This window comes from Neovison vison, chromosome 2, assembly GCF_020171115.1.
Source record: "Neovison vison isolate M4711 chromosome 2, ASM_NN_V1, whole genome shotgun sequence".
In the NCBI taxonomy this organism is placed as follows: Eukaryota; Metazoa; Chordata; class Mammalia; order Carnivora; family Mustelidae; genus Neogale; species Neogale vison.
In genome coordinates, this window is record NC_058092.1 from 144210551 (window position 1) to 144228490 (window position 17940).

A 17940-nucleotide genomic window follows, 5' to 3' on the forward strand; every position below is an offset into this window, starting at 1 on the left:
GGGACACGAGCAGGACAGCATCCAGGGACAGCCCTGCTCCAATGGCAGAGCAGATCACAGCTGTTCTCTCTGGGCTCCTCCACCCAGAATCTGGGAGATGGAACAGGGGAAATTCTGTGCAATGAATTTGGACTCTGCTTAGCACCTCTGTGTTGGCTCTCAGCCCTAGAAAAACGAGAGCCTGAGGGTCCACTTTGAGTCTAGGAAGCAATCTTCCAAGAGGAAGAAAACTCTCTGAAGCTCCGTGAGCTGCTCGTCCCTCTTCTCTGATGTCTGGACTCGATGGGTCACACAAGGGCCTATGGGAGGAGCTCGGGAGTCAAGGCTTCAAATATTGGCCCTCGGAGGCTGCCAGGGACCTGACCCGATTGATACACGTGCAGCTGCTGGCACGTTTCTGAATATGCTGGCTCTCTGCAGCCTCTGCATCTTTGAACAACATGTCCATCTGTCTGAAACATCATTCTGTTCCCAGCACTTAGAAACCCTCCACTACCTCCTCCTTTGTACAGAATGGGTATGACCACAAGGCATCAGTAGCCCAAGAAGGCCGGGGGCCAATGTAACTATGAACGAGAGAGATATGGTAGCTAACCAAGCCTGAACAAATTAAGGTAACAGTAGGGTATGAGAAAGTTCAGCTTCCTCCACAAGGGGAGGACGGTTCCATGTTATATAGGATGTCTCGTACACTCATCTGAGAATATCGGGTAAGAACCTTATGATTGTCTACGGCCATACCACCCTGAAGGCGCCAGATCTCGTCTGATCTTGGAAGCTAAGAAGGGTTGGGCCTGGTTAGTACTTGGATGGAAGACTGCCAGAGAATACCGGTTGCTTTTGCTTTGATCTCCAAGAGGGAATTTCTTGGGACGGTGGGCTACTGCAGGCTGTGGATGCTACCTTCACGGAGATGGCACAACCTCTCTACGAATTGGCTAAGGGAGGACTCACTATGGTAGAGTGTGGACAGCTGAGGCAGAAGGAGCATTTCGGGAATTACAAGGAGCCTTACTGTGTGCCCCAGCATTGGTCATCACAGATGTTACCAAGCCCTTCCACTTGTATGTGAAGGCAGGGCTGACTAAAGAAGTTTTGACTCAGACTCTACGGTATGGTGAAGGCCAGTGGTCTATCTTAGCAAGAAACTAGATCCAGTAGCAGCTGGGTTCCCCCTTTGCTTCTGCATAATTGCTGCCATGGCCCTCCTGGTCAAGGATGCATGCAAATTGACTCTGGGTCAAAATCTCATATTGACCACCACCCACGTTATCAAGGGCCTTCTCCGAACTCCACCAGACCGATGGATGACGAACGCCCGAGTAACGGGGTATCAGGCCCTTCTCCTCAATGAACCAAAAGTGGCCTTCCGACCCCCAGCAGTGCTAAATCCAGCCACACTGCTGCCAGAAGAGCTAGCTGACCATCCACACGACTGTGGGGAGGTCTTAACCCAAGTCACAGGAATAAGGCCGGATCTCAGAGACACTCCCCTCCCGGATGCGGAAATGACTCTGTTCACAGAAGGGAGTAGTTACATGGTCAGTGGAAAAGAGGTATGCGGGGGCTGCAATGGTTTCTCCTGGGCAGAGACTCTGGATGACAGCCCTGCCACATAGGATCTCGGTGGAAAAGCAAAGCTGATTGCATTCACCAAGGCACTACAGATGGCCGAGGCCACAGGCACTAACTGGAAACTACAGTGTGCCTACTGGCCCCAGAGCTCTGAGCAAGGAGAATGAACCAGACTCTCGAAAAGACCTTGACAAAGTTAATTCTGGAGGCTGACGGTGGATAGAAAATCTCCTTCCTTTTACTCTCAGGGCACGATGTAATAAACAAGGTGACCCCATTTAAAATAATGTTTGGGAGCTCTGTCCTAGTTTGCAGGAGGTTTCCCTAGCAGAAATGACTGATCAGTCTATATCCCAGTCACTGCAGGCATTACAGTCTGTCTTAAAAAGAAGGGATCCAAACTGCCTATACTGGAACAGAGACGGTGGAACCACATCCTTACCAACCCGGGGACTTGGTTTGGATACGTCGCTATCAAGTGGGGAATTTGGAGCCTCATTGGAAGGGACCATTTACTGTTATCCTAACCACCCCCACGGCAGTAAAAGTGGAAGGAATCAGGGCCTGGGTTCATGCGGGTCATGTCAAACGAGCTGAGAGTAAGGATGCCCTCCAGAAATGGGAAATGCAGCCAAAAGACCCTGCTGACCATAGACTGAAACTAGGAAACTGTGAGTGTATTGTTGTTATACTAAAGAAAATTGGGGCGATAGAATGTTAGTCTTATATGTTCAATATAAGGTAGAACCATCTGAAAAGTCAAGGATTTGACTAATCTACAAAGGAAAGGGGGGAATGTAAGGGTGGGGCAGACTGAGTGGAGTCATCCAATCAGTAAGCCGTATGTATATCCACTGGGAAAATTGGAATTCAATTGGCCACCTGTGTAGGGGCGGGGCTTAACCACCCCCATAAAGGTTACTCTGCCAGGCTGTCAAAGGGGGGCTGCTGCAGGAGAGCAGCGGCTGCTGCAGGAGGGTTGGAGTCTGCGGAGAGCGGTGAAGTCCGCGGAGAGCGGTGAAGTCGGCAGAGAGCGGTGAAGTCGGCAGAGAGCGGTGAAGCGGTGCGGAGAGCTGTGGAAGTCCGCGGAGAGCAGGGGAGTCAACGGGGAATAGAAGAGCTATAACAGCTCTTGTAAGAGCTACAACCGCGTTTGCAGTCTCCAGCCTCCCGCCGGCCCCAAGCCGCCGCCTGCAGCATCCAGCCTCCGGCGGCGGCCCAGCAGTCCAGTCTGCGGTCCAGTTGTCAGCGGTCCCTTGACGCCTGCAGTCCAGTTGTCAGTGGTCCCTCGACGCCTGCGGTCCTGATGCCTACAGACCCTAGATGCCAGCAGTCGGTCCTGACACCTGCAGCCCCTAGATGCCAGCGGTCTGGAGGCGTAAGCAGCCCTGAGATGCTAACGGCCCCTAGACACCAGCAGCCTCGCTGCAAAATGCCTCGCCACCCTGAACCACAAGTGGCCTTGTCCGCAGTGGTGGCTTCCTCCGGGTGGAAGCCTGGTCAGAGTAGCATCGTGGGGAGCAGAGTCTGTGTCATCCGGGTTGTCCTCCTTGTCATTGTTGCTTCTTCGTCATTGGGAGTGGCCTCATCCAGGAAATGGTCTTGTCCAGAACAGCCTCTTCATGGGAGCGGCCTTGTCCGGGGAGCAACTTCATTGAGCAGTGGCCTTGTCTTGGGAGTGGCCTCTTCTTGGGAACGGCTCCAATCATGGAGCGGCCTCATCTGCGGAGCAGCAACGTCATCTAGAGTGGCCTCGTCCAGAGTGGCCTTCTTGGAAGTGACCTTGTTGGGTTCATCGTCACCGCCTTTTCGTAAGAGGTAGCTCTGACCGGTAGTTTGATTCCTGATGCTTGGCGCGAAATAAAGTTTTGCTTCACCTTCGCTTTGTATCAGTCTCGTTCCTTTGATCATGGACCCTAACATTAGGTGATGCAGAAATCAGGTTTCCTCCTCATGGCAAGAAACCTAGTGGTTGGCATGATTTCCAAAATTCAGTGTAAGAGAAAACAGCATTCACCATGAGGCCCCACCCATGCTTGAGTGCTGCGAGGACATAAACATGCATTGTGACCCTCAGCGTGAGTCCTGTAATCTAGTAAGTCCTCTCAGTCGCTTGACAATTAGACGACATAATGGGCTTGCCATGCCCCTAGGTCCCAATTTTTAACCAGAGTTCTGGTTGTCCAGTTGTCCCGCCCCAGGGCTCTGGAATTTTTTGGTGGGACACCTGAGGTATAAAAAAACAAAATGGACTCCGCCCATCCCACAGAATAACCCCAATTTCTTGGGATTGGACCAAATCCCCAGAGAGGAAGACTTGTCCTTTGCCCATGAGGTCACCTGAATATTACATGGCCATCGGTGACACAATATCCAGAGACAAAAGCCTGAGCAAGCGCCTCACACTCGCCCTTTGTTCATATCCTGAAAGTTCTCCTCAGGGTCTGTAAATCAGTCCTGCTGTACCTACAACCCAAAACCTAAGCCGAGTCTGTGTTTTCAGACAACTGTCCCCACAGCCCTGGCCCACACATCCTATAGGCTCAGGCCCATGGAGCCAAACCTGAGGACTGTACCTGCCCTCTACAAGGGAATTCTGCCCATTCCATTGGCCACAACCCTACAAATAGGATAAACCTCCAAAGTCCCCGAGGCCATCCCAATATTGTTGGCTGCCCAGGACCAACAGGGGCAATCTGAGCCCATCTAAGCACCTACCTGCACTCAGACCCATAGACAGATGTCCCCAGAAGTAAATTGGAATGAACTGGCCACTAGGCCCTAATCGGATCCATTGCTTTGGTGTCCAGGCTTCTCTCCTCATAGGCCTGAGTTCCAATACCAGCATATGGCTGTTTTTTCGAGGCACCCATCAGAACAATCTCATCTCCACATGGGAAACTTGCACATTGGAGCTCTGTCAAAGCCTCTGGTTAGGAGAACCCTTCAGGGCCCCGGTGCCTCCAACTCATTCCAAGGTCTCCATGGACACAAACCCACATTAGGACCATCCGCAGGAGAGTCCATTTCAACTTTGCCCCCTCAGTTGATCACCCAGATCCAGCAGATCTAAACTCTCTTGTCACTAGGAGATAAGTGGAATGAGAGGCGGGCTGCCCAGCCATCCATCCTTAGAACCTTGCTCGGAATCGTTCCATATGGGAAGTCCTGGTGCCAACCAACAGGTCTCAATGGTCCAGCAGAAGATTCCTTGTGGTTTGGAGCACAACTCCCATCGTGGGAAAACCTCCGTGGCCTAGTGACCTTCCCCCCCATTATGAAGGGTCCATCAGGGACAGAAATTCCAACCTGAGTGATCGTCTGATTCTTTTTTTTTTTTAAAGATTTTATTTATTTATTTGAGAGAGAGAGAGACAGTGAGAGAGAGCATGAGCGAGGAGAAGGTCAGAGAGCGAAGCAGACTCCCCATGGAGCTGGGAGCCCGATGTGGGACTCGATCCCGGGACTCCAGGATCACGCCCTGAGCCGAAGGCAGTCGTCCAACCAACTGAGCCACCCAGGCGTCCCTGATCGTCTGATTCTTGCCCTGACTTCTAATGCCTGAGATCTCGATTCAGCTCTGCAGAGTGTGCCTGCCATGCCCTCGCCCCAAAACGTAAGCCTTGCTTGTGTTCTCAGACTTCCGTCCTCACACTCCTGACCCACAAGCCCTCCAGTTTAGTAATTTCAGAACTACAATGCAACACTTCACCTTCTCTCCAGAAGAAGGTGGTTTGCCCCTCTGGGGCAAACCAGAAAGCCCAAATGAGGATCAACCTACAATCCACTTGAATCTACCCCAATTCTATAGGCTGACCTGGGCACTAAGGCCCTTTCTGACACAGCCTGAGCCTGGACCTCCCAACCCACATTCAGCCAGTGGGCCGCACACTGAGTACATCAGGCCCGCCATGGCCTTAGGTCATCATCTCTTCCCGACCTCGCTTTTCAAGCTTCAGAACCAAGACCTTATCTCCAATCACTATCCAGGGTTGAACATGATGCAGAAATCAGAAATCCTTCCCAGTGGCAGAAACCTTGTCATTGGCATGTTGTCCAACCAGTGTGGCCCATGAGGCCTGGCCCATGCTTGAGGGCCGTGTTGGTCACAAACATGCATTTTGACCCTCAACATGAGCCCAGTCCTCAAGTAATTCCTCTTAGTGGCTGGACAAGAGATGGCATATTGGGCTTGCCATGGCTATAGGCCCCAATTTTTAACATTGTTCGGGATGTTCATTTGCCCCTACGCAGGGCACTGCTTTGGAATCCCTCTATTGGTGGGACACCTGCAGTAACAAAACTGAAAGGACTCCTCCCATCCCACAGATTGACTCAAAACAATTGGGATCGGGCCAAATCCACAGAGAGGGAGACACGTCCAAAACCCATGAGGCCTCCTCGACATTCCACGGCCATCGCTGACACAAAATCCAGAGATAAAAGCCTGTATAAGTGCCTCACACTCGCTCTTTCTTCATATGCCAAAGAGTTCTCTTCATGGTGTGTAGAAAGGGCATTCCATGCCTCCATCCTCAAACCTAGGCCAAGTTTGTGTTTTCAGACTTCTGTCCCCACAGTCCTGGCCCACACACCTTCCGGGCTGGGGCCCGTGATGCCACACATCATGACTGTGCATGCCCACTCCACGGGAATTCTGCCCATTCCATTTACCATAATCTTAAAAATAAGAGAAACCTCAACCTCCCGGAGGCCATCCCAATAGTGTAGGCTGCCTGGAACACACAAGAGTGGTCTGACACCTGCTGAGCATCTACCACCACTCATACCATAGATGGATGTCCTCAAGGAAAAAGATTGCATCGGACAGTCCTCTAGGCCCTAATTGGTCCATTTCTTTGGTTTCCAGGTATCTCTCCTCAGAGGCCTCGTTTCCATTATCAGCATATGGCGGTTTCCTGAGGGACCAATCATAGCAAATATCATCTCCACATGGGTAACTTGTCTTTTGGAGCCTGACACAGCCTGAGCCTGGACCTCCCAAAACCTCCGGTTATGAGAAGCCTTCAGGGACCGTGTGACACCACCCCATTCCAAGGTCTTCATGCACACGAACCCACATTAGGACCCATGCGCAGGAGAGTCATTTCAACTCATTCTCCTCGGTTGCTCCCCCAGAGCCAGAATATCAAACCTGTCTGTTTGCTAGGAAAAATTGGATTGCGAGGTATCGTTCCAAATGGGATGTCCTGGAGTGATGCAACAGGTCTCCATTGTCGATCAGAAGGAAATCTTGAAGTTTGGAGCATCTCACAACTCCCATCGTGGGAAAACCTCCTTGGCCTCGAGATGCTGCCCCCTTCATGAAGGGGCCTTAATGGACAGAAACTCAACCTGAGCCTAGGTCTGAACCTCGCCCTGACTTCAGATGTACGAACTCCCGATTCATATCTGCAGAGGGTGCCTGTCGTGCCTCTCCCCAAAACCTATGCCTAACATGTGTCTCAGACTTCTGTCCTCATACTCCTCACACACAAGGCAACCACTTTGGGAATTCTGGAGTCACAATGCAGCACTCTGCCTGCCCTCCAGAAGAAAAAGTTGCCCTTGAGCTACCTCAAAACGCCAAATGAAGATCAAACAGCATGACACTTGACTGTACCCCAATTATACACTCTAACCTGCGCACTAATGACCTGTATGACACAGCCTGAGCCTGAACCTCCCGACCTACACCCAGACAGCTGGCACCACACTGAGCACATCAGATCTGACATGGCCTTAGGTCGTCATCACTTCCCAACCTCGGTCTTCGGACTTCACAGCCTAGACCTTATCTCCATTCACTGCCCAGAAGTGAATGAGTTGCAGAAATCAGAACTACTACTTATCTATAGCAAGAATACATGTGTTTGTCATGTTGTCCAACGTTCAGTGTAGAGAAACCAGCGTGCACCATGAGTCCCCGCCCATGCTTGAGTGCCACAAGGGTATAAACCCACATTGTGACCCTCAGCGTGAGTTCTGTCCTCAAGGAAGGTCTCTCAGTGGCTGGACCATTAGACATCATAATGGGCTTGCCATGTCCCTAGGCCCCAATTTTTAACCAGAATTCTGGTTCTCCAGTCGCCCCTTCCCAGGGCTCTAATTCTGGAATCCCTCTTTTGGTGGGACATCTGCGATAACTAAACTAAAAGGACTCCTCCCATCCCACAGATTGACCCAAAACAATTGGGATCCAGCCAAATCCTCAGAGAGGAAGACCCGTCCATGGCCCATGAAGCCTCCCCGACATTCCCCGTCCATCGTTGACACAAAATCCAGAGACAAAAGCCTGAGGACGCGCCTCACACTCGCTCTTTCTTCATATCCTGAAGAGTTCTCCTCACGGCCTGTAGATCATGCCTGCCATACCTGCATCCCCAAACCTAAGATGGGTTTGTTTTTCAGACATCTGTCTGCACAATCCTGGCCATCACACCCTCAAGGCTGGGGCCCCTGGAGCCACACATCAAGTCTGACCATGCCCATTCCACGGGAATTCCACCCCTTCCACCCCTTGTACGATGTGTCTAATCGTACAAAGCATGAAAAACCTCCAATGTCCCTGAGGTCATCCCAATAGACTAGGCCGCCCGGACAAACAGGAGTGCTCTGACATCAGCTAAGCAACTACCTCCGCTCATACCATAGACAGATGTCGCCAGAGAAGAAGACTGAAAAGGACAGGCCCCTACACCCTAATAAGATCCACTGCAGTTGTTTCCAAATATCTCTCCTCAGAGGCATGGTTTCCTATACCAGCATATGGGGTTTTCCTGAGGCACCATTTAGAACAAATTTTGTCTCTACATGGGAAACTTGCTATTTGGAGCTGTCTCAAAAACTCCGGTTAGGAGATTCCTTAAAGTACCCGGTGCCACTGCCCCATTCCAAGGTTTCCATGGACACAAACCCACATTTGGACCCATCCGCAGGAGATTCCATTTCAACTCAGACCCCTTGGTTGCTCCCCAGAGCCAGCAGATCGAACCGGTCTTATGGCTAGAACACAATTGGAATGCGAGGCGGGCTGTCCAGGCATCCATTCTTAGAACACTGCTCTGGTGTTGTTCTGTCAGGGACGTCGTGGAGCCATCCAATAGGTCTCAAATGTCCTGCAGAAGGAATCCTTACATTTTGAGGATCTCACAACTCCCAACTTGAGAAAACCACGATGGCTTTGTGATGCGCCCCCCCCCTTTATGAAGGAGAAATCACGGACATGAACTCCAACCAGAGCCAACGTCTGATCCTCGTACTGTCTTCAGACACACGAGATCTCGATTCAGCTCTGCAGACTGTGCTTGCTTTGCCCTCGCCCTGAAACCCAAGAGTAGCTTGTGTTCACAGACTTCCATCTCACACTCCTGACCCACAATCCCTCAAGTCTGGCAATTCCGGACCCACAGTGCAGCACTCTGGCTACCCTCCAGAATAAAAATGTTGCCTTAAGGGGCAAAAATGATGATAGACCTACACGGCACTCTACTGTACCCAAATTATATAGTCTACCTGGACACTAATACACTGTCTGATACAACCTGAGCTCAGTCCTCCTGAGCAACACCCAGACAGCTGACAGCACATGAGCATGTTGGACTTGCCATGGCTTTAGCTCGTCATCTATTCACAACCTAGCTTTTCAGGCTTCAGAACTTAGACCTTAACTCCAAACCCTGCCAAGGGGTGAACGAGATGCAGAAATCAGAACTCCTCCTTACTCATGGCAAGAAACCTTGTGGTTGGCATGTTGTCCAACGTTCAGTTTAGGAGAAACCAGTGTTCACCATGAGGCCCGCCCCTGGTTGAGTGCTGCAAGGGCAAACACACGCTTTGTGACCCTCAGCGTGAGCCCTGTCCTCAAGTAAGGCCTCTCACTGGCTGGACCAAGAGACGGCCTATTGGACTTGTCATGCCTCTAGGCCCCAATTTATAACCATAGTTTGGGTTGTCTATTCGCCCCTCCCCATGTCCCTGTGTTGGAATACCTCTTTTGGTGGGACACCTGAGGTAAAAAAAAAACTGAAAGCACTCCTCCAATCCCACAGATTGAACCAAAACAATTGGGATCAGGCCAAATCCCCAGAGAGGAAGACTCATCCATTGCCCATGAGGCCTCCCCGACATTCCACGGCCATCATTGACACAAAATCCAGAGACAAAAGCCTGAATAAGCACCTCACACTTGCTCTTTCTTCATATAATGAAGATTTTTCCTTAAGGTCTGTAGATCGGGCATGCCATTCCTACCTCCCCAAACCTAGCCTAGTTAGTGTTTTCAAACCTTGTGCACACAGTCCTGGCCCACATACCCTCCAGACTGGGGATCCTGGAGACACACGTAAGGACTGTGCCTGCCCACTCCATGGGAATTCTGCCCATTCCATTGTCCACAATCATACAAATTAGGAGAAACCTCCAAAATCCCCGAGGCCAACCCAATAGTGTAAGGCCACACGGGACAGACATGGGAGGTCTGACACCAGGTGAGCATCTACCTCCACTCATACCGTAGATGGATTTCCCCAAGTACGAAGATTGAACTGGACAGTCCCCTAGGCCCTTATTGGATCCATTGCTTTGGTTTCCAGGTGTCTCTCCTCAGAGGCCTGGTTTCCAATATCAGCATATGGGGGTTTCCTGAGGCACCAGTCATAGCAAATCTCGTCTCCACATGGGTAACTTGTCCTTTGGAGATGTCTCAAAACCTCCAGTTAAGAGAAGACTTCAGGGCCCGTGTGCCATCACCCCATTCCAAGGTTTCCATGGACACAAACTCACATTAGGACCCATCCGCAGGAGATCATTTCAACTCAGACCCCCGGTTGCTTCACAAGAGAGAGCATATCAAACCTGTCTATTCTCTAGGAGACAATTGTAATGCGAGGTGGGCTGCCCAGGCATCCATCCTTAGATCCCTGCTCTGGCGTTGTTCTGTATGGGACGTTCTGGGGCGATGCAACAGGTCTCAATTGTCCTCAGAAGGAAATCTTGCGGTTTGGAGCATCTCACAACTCCCATCATGGGTAAACCTCCATGGCCTCGAGATGCTGCACCCTTCATGTAGGGGCCATAATGGACAGAAACTCCTAGACTGAGCCTCGGTCTGAACCTCGCCCTGACTTCAGATGCACAAAATCCTGATTCAGATCTGCAGAGGGTGCCTGCTGTGCCTCTCCCCAAAACCTATGCTTAACATGTGTCTCAGACTTCCGTCTTCACATTCCTCACCAACAAGGCATCCAGTTTGGGAATTCTGGAGCCACAATGCAGCACTCTGCCTGCCCTCCAGAAGAAAAACGTTGCCCTTGGGCTACCTAGAAACGCCAAATGAAGATCAACCTGGACTGTACTCGACTGTACCCCAATTACACACTCTACCCTGGGCATTAATGGCCTGTATGATATAGCCTGACCTGAACCTCCTGACCAACAACCGGACAGGTGGCTCCACACTGAGCACATCAGATCTGACATGTCCTTAAGTCGTCATCTCTTTCCAACCTCAGTCTTCAGACTTCACAACCTAGACCTTATGTCCAATCACTGCCCAAGGGTGAATGAGATGCAGAAATCAGAACTACTACTTATCCATGGCAAGAATACATGTGGTTGACATGTTGCCCCACGTTCAGTGTAGGAGAAAGCAGAGTGCACCATGAGTACCCGCCCATGCTTGAGCGCCCCAAGAGTTTTAACACACATCGGGAACCTCAATGTGAGTCCTGTACTCTAGTAAGTCCTCTCAGTGGCTGGATCATTAGACGTCATAATGGGCTTGCCATGCCCCTGGCCCCAATTTTTAACCAGATTTCTGGTTGTCCAGTCGCCCCACCCCAGGGTTCTGCTCTGGAATCCCACTTTTGGTGGGACACCTGAGGGGAAAAAAAAAATAAAACAGACTCCGCCCATCCCACAGAATATCCCCAATCTCTTGGGATCCGGCCAAACCCCCGGAGAGGAAGACTTGTCCATTGGCCATGAGGTCACCTGAATATTACACGACCTTCGGTGACACAATATCCAGAAACAAAAGTCTGAACAAGCTCCTCACACTCACCCATTGTTCATATCCCGTAGAGTTCTCCTCACGGTCTGTAGATCAGTCTTGCCATACCTACGACCCGAAACCTAAGCTGAGTTTGTGTTTTCAGACAACTGTCCCCACAGCCCTGGTCCAAACATCCTCTTGGATCAGGTTATTGGAGGCAAACCTGAGGATTTCCCATTCCATTGGCCACAACCCTACACATAGGATAAACCTCCAAAGTCCCTGAGGCCATCCCAATAGTGGTGGCTGCCCAGGACCATCAGGGGCAATCTGAGCCCCTCTGAGCACCTACCTGCACTCAGACCTGTAGACAGATGTCCCCGGAGGTATTGGAATGAACAGGCCCCTAGGCCATATTCGGATCCAATGCTTTGGTTTCCTAGCTATCTCTCCTCAGAGGCCTGGATTCAATATCAGCATATGGCTGTTTCTTGAGGCACCCATCAGAACGAATCTCGTCTCCACATGGGAAACTTGCGTGTTGTCAAAGCCTCTGGTTAGGAGAACACTTCATGGCCCTGGTGCCACCGCCCCATTCCAAGGTCTCCATAGACACAAACCCACATTAGGACCCATCCGCAGGAGAGTCCATTTAAACTCAGCCCCCTCAGTTGTTCCCCCAGATACAGCAGATCTAACCTGTCTTGTCGCTAGGACACAATTGGAATGCGAGGTGGGCTGTCCATCCATCCATCCTTAGAACCCTGCTCAGAATCATTCCGTATGGGAAGTCCTGGTGCCAACCAACAGGTCTCAATTGTCCTGCAGAAGAATCTTTGCGGTTTGGAGCATCTCACAACTCCCATCGTGGGAAAACCTCCGTGGCCTAGTGATCTCCCCTCTTCATGAAGGGGCCATCAGGAAATGAAACTCCAAGCTGAGCAATCTCCCGATCCTCGCCCTGACTTCAGATTCACAAGATCTCAATTCAGCTCTGCAGAGTGTGCCTGCCGTGCACTCCCCCCAAAATGTAAGCCTAGCTTGTGTTCTCAGACGTCCGTCCTCATACTCCTGGCCCACAAGCACTCCAGTTTAGTAATTTCAGAGCTACAATGCAAAACTCGGCCTGCCCTCCAGAAGAAAGCATTGCCCTCTGGGGCAACCCAGAAACCCCAAATGAGGATCAACCTACAATCCACTTGAATCTACCCCAATTCTATAGGCTGACCTGGGCACTAAGGCCCTTTCTGACACAGCCTGAGCCTGGACCTCCTAACCCGCGTTCAGCCAGTGGGCCGCACACTGAGTACATAGGGCCTGCCATGGCCTTAGGTCATCATCTCTTCCCGACCTCGCTTTTCAAGCTTCAGAACCTAGACCTTACCTCCAATCACTATCCAGGGTTGAACATGATGAAGAAATCAGAAATCCTTCCAAGTGGCAGAAACCTCGTCGTTGGCATGTTGTCCAACATTTGGTGTAGTTGAAACCAGTGTGGCCCATGTGGCCTGGCCCATGCTTGAGGGTCGTGTTGGTCACAAACATGCATTTTGACCCTCAACATAAGCCCAGTCCTCAACTAAGGCCCCTCAGTGGCTGGATGAGAGATGGCATATTGGGCTTGCGATGGCTCTAGGCCCCAATTTTTAACATTGTTCAGGATGTTCATTTGCCCCTATCCAGGGCGTTGCTTTGGAATTCCTCTATTGGTGGAACACCTGAGGTAACAAAACTGAAAGGACTCCTCCCATCCCACAGATTGACTCAAAACAATTGGGATCGGGCCAAATCCACAGAGAGGGAGACACGTCCAAAACCCATGAGGCCTCCCCGACATTTCACGGACATCCTTGACACAAAATCCAGAGACAAAAGCCTGTATAAGTGCCTCACACTCACTCTTTCTTCATATGCCCAAGAGTTCTCTTCATGGTTTGTAGATAGGGCATGCCATACCTACGTCCTCAAACTTAGGCCGAGTCTGTGTTTTCAGACTTCTGTCCCCACAGTCCTGGCCCACACACCTTCCAGGCTGGGGCCCCTGGAGCCACACATCAAGACTGTGCCTGCCCACTCCATGGGAATTCTGCCCATTCCATTTACCATAATAGTAAAAATAGGAGAATCCTCCAACCTCCTGGAGGCCATCCCAATAGTGTAACTGCCTGGGACACATAAGGGTGGTCTGACAACTGTTGAGCATCTACCTCCACTCATACCGTAGATGGATGTCTTCAAGGAAAAAGATTGCATCGGACAGTCCCCTAGGCCCTAATTGGTCCATTGCTTTTGTTTCCAGGTATCTCTCCTCAGAGGCCTCATTTCCATTATCAGCATAAGAGGGTTTCCTGAGGCACCAATCATAGCAAATCTCGTCTCCACATGGGTAACTTGTCTTTTGGAGATGTCTTAAAACCTCAGGTTATGAGAAGTCTTCAGGGTCCGTGTGCCACTGCCCCATTCCAGGGTCTCCATGGACACAAACTCACATTAGGACCCATCCGCAGTAGAGTCATTTCAACTCAGTCCCCTCCGCTGCTCCCCCATAGGAAGGATATCAAACCTGTCTGTTTGCTAGGAGAAAATTGGATTGCTAGATGGGCTGCCCAGGCATCCATCCTTACACCCCTGCTCTGGCATCGTTACAAATGGGACGTCCTGGAGTGATGCAACAGGTCTCCATTGTCAATCAGAAGGAAATCTTGAAGTTTGGAGCATCTCACAACTCCCATCGTGAGTAAACCTCCTTGGCCTCGAGATGCTGCCCCCTTCATGAAGGGGCCATAATGGACAGAAACTCAACCTGAGCCTAGGTCTGAACCTCACCCTGACTTCAGATGTACTAACTCCCGATTCATATCTGCAGAGGGTGCCTGCCGTGCCCTCTCCCCAAAACCTATGCCTAATATGTGTCTCAGACTTCTGTCCTCATTCTCCTCGCCCACAAGGCATCCACTTTGGGAATTCTGGAGTCACAATGCAGCACTCTGCCTGCCCTCCAGAAGAAAAAGTTGCCCTTGAGCTACCTCAAAACGCCAAATGAAGATCAAACAGCATGGCACTTGACTGTACCCCAATTATACACTCTAACCTGCGCACTAATGACCTGTATGACATAGCCTTAGCCTAAACCTCCCGACCTACACCCAGACAGCTGGCACCACACTGAGCACATCAGATCTGACATGGCCTTAGGTCGTCATCACTTCCCAACCTCGGTCTTCGGACTTCACAGCCTAGACCTTATCTCCATTCACTGCCCAGAAGTGAATGAGTTGCAGAAATCAGAACTACTACTTATCTATAGCAAGAATACATGTGTTTGTCATGTTGTCCAACGTTCAGTGTAGAGAAACCAGCGTGCACCATGAGTCCCCACCCATGCTTGAGTGCCACAAGGGTATAAACCCACATTGTGACCCTCAGCGTGAGTTCTGTCCTCAAGGAAGGTCTCTCAGTGGCTGGACCATTAGACATCATAATGGGCTTGCCATGTCCCTAGGCCCCAATTTTTAACCAGAATTCTGGTTCTCCAGTCGCCCCTTCCCAGGGCTCTAATTCTGGAATCCCTCTTTTGGTGGGACATCTGCGATAACTAAACTAAAAGGACTCCTCCCATCCCACAGATTGACCCAAAACAATTGGGATCCGGCCAAATCCTCAGAGAGGAAGACCCGTCCATGGCCCATGAAGCCTCCCCGACATTCCCCGTCCATCGTTGACACAAAATCCAGAGACAAAACCTGAGGACGTGCCTCACACTCGCTCTTTCTTCATATCCTGAAGAGTTCTCCTCACGGCCTGTAGATCATGCCTGCCATACCTGCATCCCCAAACCTAAGATGGGTTTGTGTTTCAGACATCTGTCCGCACAATCCTGGCCATCACACCCTCAAGGCTGGGGCCCCTGGAGCCACACATCAAGTCTGACCATGCCCATTCCACGGGAATTCCACCCCTTCCATGTGTCTAATCGTACAAAGCATGAAAAACCTCCAATGTCCCTGAGGCCATCCCAATAGACTAGGCCGCCCGGACAAACAGGAGTGCTCTGACATCAGCTAAGCAACTACCTCCGCTCATACCATAGACAGATATCACCAGAGAAGAAGACTGAAACAGACAGGCCCCTAGACACTAATCATATCCATTGCAGTGGTTTCCAAATATCTCTCCTCAGAGGCATGGTTTCCTATACCAGCATATGGGGTTTTCCTGAGGCACCATTTAGAACAAATCTTGTCTCTACATGGGAAACTTGCTATTTGGAGCTGTCTCAAAAACCTCGGTTAGGAGATTCCTTCAAGTACCCGGTGCCACTGCCCCATTCCAAGGTTTCCATGGACACAAACCCACATTTGGACCCATCCGCAGGAGATTCCATTTCAACTCAGACCCCTTGGTTGCTCCCCAGAGCCAGCAGATCGAACCGGTCTTATGGCTAGGACACAATTGGAATGCGCGGCGGGCTGTCCAGGCATCCATTCTTAGAACACTGCTCTGGCGTTGTTCTGTCAGGGACGTCGTGGAGCCATCCAATAGGTCTCAAATGTCCTGCAGAAGGAATCCTTACATTTTGAGGATCTCACAACTCCCAACTTGAGAAAACCACGATGGCTTTGTGATGCACACTCCCCGCCCCCATTTATGAAGGAGAAATCACGGACGTGAACTCCAACCAGAGCCAACTTCTGATCCTCGTACTGTCTTCAGGCACACGAGATCTCAATTCAGCTCTGCAGACTGTGCTTGCTTTGCCCTCGCCCTGAAACCTATGACTAGCTTGTGTTCTCAGACTTCCGTCCTCACACTCCTGGCCCACAATCCCTCAAGTCTGGCAATTCTAGACCCACAGTGCAGCACTCTGGCTATGCTCCAGAATAAAAATGTTGCCTTAAGGAGCTTCCTAGACACCACAAATGATGATAGACCTACACGGCACTCTACTGTACCCAAATTATATAGCCTAACATGGACACTAATACACTGTCTGACACAACCTGAGCTCGGACCTCCTGAGCAACACCCAGACAGCTGACAGCACACTGAGCACTTCGGACCTGCCCTGGCCTTAGCTCGTCATCTATTCCCAACCTAACTTTTCAGGCTTCAGAACGTAGACCTTAACTCCAAACCCTGCCAAGGGGTGAACGTGATGCAGAAATCAGAACTCCTCCTTACTCATGGCAAGAAACCTTGTGGTTGGCATGTTGTCCAACGTTAAGGGTAGCAGAAACCAGTGTTCACCATGAGGCCCGCCCATGGTTGAGTGCTGCAAGGGCATACACACGCTTTGTGACCCTCAGCGTGAGCCCTGTTCTAAAGTAAGGCCTCTCACTGGCTGTACCAAGAGATGGTCTATTGGGCTTTCCATGCCTCTAGACCCCAATTTTTAACCATAGTTTGGGTTGTCTATACACCCCTCCCCATGGCCCTGCATTGGAATACACCTTTTGGTGGGACACCTGAGTTAAAAATACTGAAAGGACTGCTCTCATCCCACAGATTGAACCAAAACAATTGGGATCAGGCCAAATCCCCAGAGAGGAAGACTCATCCATTGCCCATGAGGCCTCCCCGACATTCCATGGCCACCGTTGACATAAAATCCGGAGACAAAAGCCTGAATAAGCACATCACATCACTCTTTCTTCATATAATGAAGATTTCTCCTTAAGGTCTGTAGATCGGGCATGCCATTCCTACCTCCCCAAACCTATCCTAGTTAGTGTTTTCAAACCTTGTGCACACAGTCCTGGCCCACATACCCTCCAGACTGGGGAACCTGGAGACAAACATCAGGACTATGCCTGCCCACTCCATGGGAATTCTGCCCATTCCATTGTCCACAATCGTACAAATTAGGAGAAACCTCCAAAATCCCCGAGGCCATCCCAATAGTGTAAGGCCACCCGGGACAGCCATGGGAGGTCTGACACCAGCTGAGCATCTACCTCCACTCATACCGTAGATGGATGTCCCCAAGGAAGAAGATTGAACCGGACAGTCCCCTAGGCCCTTATCGGATCCATTGCTTTGGTTTCCAGGTGTCTCTCCTCAGAGGCCTGGTTTCAATATCAGCATATGGGGGTTTCCTGAGGCACAAATCAGAACAAGTCTCATCTGCACATGGGTAACTTGTCCTTTGGAGATGTCTCAAAACCTCCAGTTAAGAGAAGACTTCATGGCCCGTGTGCCATCCCCCATTCCAAGGTCTCCGTGGACATAAACTCACATTAGGACCCATCCACAGGACATCATTTCAACTCAGAACCCTCGGTTGCTCCCCCAGAGAAAGCATATCAAACCTGTATATTCTCTAGGAGACAATTGGAATGTGAGGCGGGCTGCACAGGAATCCATCCTTAGAT

The 17940-nt window shown here is 50.6% G+C and overlaps 1 pseudogene; it reads left to right on the forward strand.

Moving 5' to 3' along the window:
* Positions 1-727: 727 nt before the first annotated feature.
* Positions 728-846, forward strand: LOC122901311 (annotated as a pseudogene).
* The last annotated feature ends 17094 nt before the right edge of the window (positions 847-17940 follow it).